This window comes from Microtus ochrogaster, linkage group LG5 (genome assembly GCF_000317375.1).
Source record: "Microtus ochrogaster isolate Prairie Vole_2 linkage group LG5, MicOch1.0, whole genome shotgun sequence".
NCBI classification, from domain to species: domain Eukaryota; kingdom Metazoa; phylum Chordata; class Mammalia; order Rodentia; family Cricetidae; genus Microtus; species Microtus ochrogaster.
The window spans coordinates 40,208,284-40,212,867 of NC_022031.1; the positions used below are offsets into that span (position 1 = coordinate 40,208,284).

The 4,584-nt window shown below is 51.3% G+C and overlaps 1 protein-coding gene across 2 annotated transcripts in view; it reads right to left on the bottom strand.

Moving 5' to 3' along the window:
- Fbxo10 (F-box protein 10) overlaps window positions 1–1,785 on the bottom strand; it is a 63,040-nt gene extending 61,255 nt beyond the window's left edge. The window contains exon 1 of one of the 2 annotated variants that reach the window (XM_005362121.3): window positions 1,692–1,785. The gene's annotated coding sequence lies outside the window, so the exon portion shown is untranslated. Of the gene's footprint in view, window positions 1–1,256; window positions 1,326–1,691 lie in introns of those variants that run through there. The other variant, XM_026786669.1, reaches the window with a different exon arrangement.
- Window positions 1,786–4,584: the final 2,799 nt, after the last annotated feature.

Here is a 4,584-nt window from a genome sequence, read left to right on the forward strand (position 1 = left end):
GGTCTGCACTACCACTGAAAAACGAAACCAGAAAGCAGGACTTGGCGACTGAGTGACTGGTGGTTGGCCGCTGGCGCTATCATGAAAATGTAATTCCCCTGATAACCATGGAAACCAAACGAAGGCACTATGGTGAAGGCTGCTCTCTTTCGATAGCAATAAGAGGCCAGAACCCAGAGAAACAAAGAGATGCAGGCGTTCTAGGCCAGAGGAAATCCATTCCTAACAGCTTCAACAGAGTACCATTTTCTCAGTCTCTAAATCTCAGCAGGCTTCCACCGGGGCTGGAGACCCGACAAGGTTCCTGAGACAATTCAAACCTCTCTTGTGTGCCAGTCCCCTGGGGCCAGCTGCAATGAGGCGAACTCCCTGTTATCCTAAAACATACTGAGACCCAGCAGAGGGACACACATGTGTGCACATACATACACACACGTGCACAAAAGAGACTTTTATATAACCTCAAACTGACATAGTCAGCTATGGAAACAACGTCACGGGGGCAAACACCATTGTCTGGTTCATAGCTTTCTCTCCATCCAGCTCCTTGTAGATGTACAAACAGGCAGCCGGAATAAACGAACACGGGAAAGCACAAGCCTTCTTCCTACTACCCAGTGCCAACAGCATTGAAGTCTGAGCAGAATCAAAGTGCTGGCCTCGTTCTGGGCGCAGTCTCTTTACGTGCAGGAGACAGCGGATTACATGGGTTCCTAGGCATCTTCCAGGAGACAGTCAATCACTCTACTGTGCTTTTTTTGGTGGTAGCACATGCCTGGCAGTTTTCTCTTCCCTCAGAGGGAATCTGATACCCATCTGCTCTAGTAAATTAGCGTTCCCATCCTGACTCATTCTGTAGGAACAACAGGTTCACATGCCAATGGGAAACAGAAGGCAAAGGGGGCCTGGGAAAGGGGCGAGGGTTCTACAGTCAAAAAAACCAACAACACTGTTCTTGGGCTCAGATACACATACACACACAGTGGACGCTGTGCTTACTGCAAGAAAGACGTCTCTTTTGGAGTCTCTCTAGCCGGCTATTTTAGTCTATTTTAATAATGCCCATGCTGAGAGCACTCTCTAAGGAGCCCTCGGGCCCGCACTGCGCTCATCTCGCTTCACGCTTAATCCTCACAGCAGCCTCTGGCCGGAGTACTCATCTCTCTCTACTTTTAACAGAAGCGCCATCGACGTGGCTTAAGGTTGTCTGGCTAGTGGGTGGTGGGACTAAAACCAACTCCGGAGTTCTGGCTCACCAAATGGCTTTGCCATCAGTCCTTGGGTGCAGGAGGGAGGCCGGGCAGGGGTTACCCCTCTTCCTTTATAGAGTTTAGAAACCGAGTCTCCATGACTTGCTTTATAAAGCCAGACCCACTGGGTGCCAGACTGCACACTCGCTCCTGCATCTCAGGTGAAGGCTGCCATCCACAAAGTACAATTCATTCTCTCGCACTCTCGGAAAGCCCTGGGGCTGGAGGCGACCGCGGGCGGTCCCCGGGGTGGGGGTGGCGGGGCAAGGCAAGGCTCTCCCGGAGCTCCGGCGGCCAAGCCCCCCCCCCCACGGCCCCAGGCCGGGTCCCCGCAGCCCATCCAGAGGCTTGGCCCGCGGCAGGGCCGAGCGGCCGGTGGCCAGGAGCACCAGCGGGCTCCCGGGAGGCCTCCGGGGCGCGTCGAGGAGACCGCGCTCTTACCTCAGGGAGCGGCGCTGCGCGCCCCCGGCCGCGACGCCCTGGAAGCCGCAGGGCTGCCCGAGGACTGCGGCGCGCCGCCAGGAGGACCGACTTCTCCGCGAGCCCCGCCCCCGACGGCTGTCACGTGATGCGGGGGCGGAGCTCGACTGGGAGCGCGGGGCCGGGAGACTGGAGGGAAGGTGGAGTTAGCGGGTCTCCGCGAAGGGCGAGCGTGGCCTCGGAAGGGGCAGGAATAGCATCCGTGGGCGAGAACTGCAGGAGGATCCCAGGGTCAACGCGGATCCTTCCCTGCACCAGTAGCCTAACAGCCCCATTGGCTCTGTGCGGATGAGCACACAGGACCTGGGTTCACCCTGGGAACAAAGCACGATGTATGTAAGTGATGTGTAGTCGCTGTAGCTCCAGCTACTAGGTACGGACCCAGGATAACAAAACTGTGATGGATTGCCGGGCGGTGGTGGCGCACGCCTTTAATCCCAGCACTAGGGAGGCAGAGGCAGCCGGATCTCTGTGAGTTCGAGGCCAGCCTGGTCTACAAAGGGAGTTCCAGGACAGGCTCCAAAGCTACAGAGAAACCCTGTCTCGAAAAACAAAACAACAAAAACAAACAAACAAAAAAAAACAAACAAAACAAACAAAAAAAAACCCAACAAAGCTGTGATGGCCCCTGTTCTGAAATCCATTCTATGCTGGAGACGGTAAATATGAACCGCTATTTAAGTCCATATGTAATTAAAATTATCTGAAGTAACGTGAAAAGAGCCCTGGTTTAAAACCTGGGGCTGGGAGAGGTGATGAGAGTAGCTATATGGAAAAGGGGCAGGGGAAGTCAGTGTGAGAAAGTTCCTGAGCCGAGGGAGGCAAGATTGCTCCTTAGAGAAACACAAAGTGTTGTGGATTTTTTTTAACAACAGCAAAGAAGATGTTTTATTTTTATGTGTATGAGTATGCCCCTGAGTGTATGTGCACCGTGTGCTTGCAGAGGCCACCGGAAGCCAGCAGAGGCCACCGGAAGCCAGCAGAGGGAGTTGGTCTGCTGGAACTGGAGTACAGACAGTTGCCAGCCACCAAGTGGATCCTTTGCAAGAGCATTACACCTCCTGACCCCTAAGCCGACTCTCTGGCCATGTGCGCCCACCCCACAGCCCACCCCGTCTTAGATCAAAGGGTATTAGAGGCCATTGTATTTCATAAGGCAAGATAAAGGTTTTCCTTTATGTACATGGAAGCCATTGAAGGGGTAGAGAACGTGAGTGTTTTGACACTGCTATTCTGTAGTGAGAAAAAAAGCAAGAGATTGGGCTGAAGTACTGGTCATAGATTTGGGCACACAGATTTGAGACGGTTTTGCAGTAGAGTCAAATTTGGGTTGTGGGAAAACTAGGGGGAATCTCGTCTTCTGGTTTAACGGACTGCCACAGCTCCAGAAGGTGCTGCCTGCAGAAATGGAACTAACTGTTGGAAGCAGAACACAGATGGAGGTGGAGGATCAGTAACTCAGTTAACTCAGTTTTTAACCTTTTCAGTTTGTGATGCCTGTGTAGCGTCAAGGTCATTGATTTCAAAAAGTAGCGGGGTGGGGTGAGGGGGGAGCCAGAGAGATGGTCCAGCCATTAAGAGCACTGGCTGCTCTTGCAGGAGATCCAGGTTTGATTCTCAGCACTCATATGGCTGCTCACCATCCTCTATGACTTGAGTTCCAGAATGCCCTCTTCTGAACACATGTGTTGCACGAATATACACATAAAGAAAGCACGCATACATGTAAAATAATTTTAAGAATTTTTCAAAAGCATCTGAATTAAGGAAGAGACTGTCAAGTGCAAAAACCCAACTCACCAAGAATGTTGAGAAGTTCCTACACCTGACCCCTGTGGTCCCACTGCCCTCTGCTGACTCCTAGGTCTACAGGGGAAAAAAACATAGTCTGTTAAAATGCATTTCATCTATTACTACTGTATGATGAATTTGGCATGATGGGGTAGGACGTACATTACCATGTAGCTGTAGGGATTTTGGTTGTTTTGTTTTCTGTAGTGCTTGGAGCAAATTCAGGGTCTTGCACATTGGAGCAAATTCCAGCCCTCAACTGCTCATTTGGGTAAAGCCCAAACCAAACTCCCAGACCTAAAAGCAGCCACTTAAAGACTGAAAGCCGTACCCCAGGCCCACAGATGTAGTGGGAGGGCCACGCCTAGGTCAAGTGCAGTGCAGAACAGGATACACTCATGCTACGATTAACTCCGTGAGGTTGCTTGCTTTTGACGGCTGGCAAACCAATCACATGTCTAATCCTTTGAAAAGTGCCCCATTGTATGAAACCAGCAGGCTGGATATGAATTTCAATAAGCAGTGAAAATCCCGAGTTCCTGGATTTGTGCCACCAAACGTTATTGTTTGTTTTGGCATCTCTGTAAAAGAGGTAGGACTTCCAAAGGGGAACGGTGGTGGCTGTCTGCCGCGGCATGCTGTCGGTCCTCTTCATTAGTGCTGCAGGTGTCACGTGCCATGTGAGGGATTTTACATGCCAAAACAGTGGTGCTTAGTCAAGTTTGGCCTGCATGGGTGCTTTGGCTGCATGTGTGTTGGTGCATAAGAACGGCATTTGTAGGCAGTTGGTTGCTCCTGTTTGTCTGCTCTGATCTGTCTGGTACAGCCTTCCGTCCCACCACGTGCACAATGATTTCCCGTACTGTTGGCTGACTTTTCTCCTTCATGGGACTGCAGTGGGCTTGCTCATCTTAGCAGCCTGGCACATAATTTGTATTTATGGCAAGTGGATAAGTGTATATGCTGTCTCCTCAGCCACGTGAACCTTTTCTTTATAGAAAGATGAGAGTCAGGCAGAGTCATTTGTCCAAAAACACGACAGCCATCATCCTTCTCAGCCACC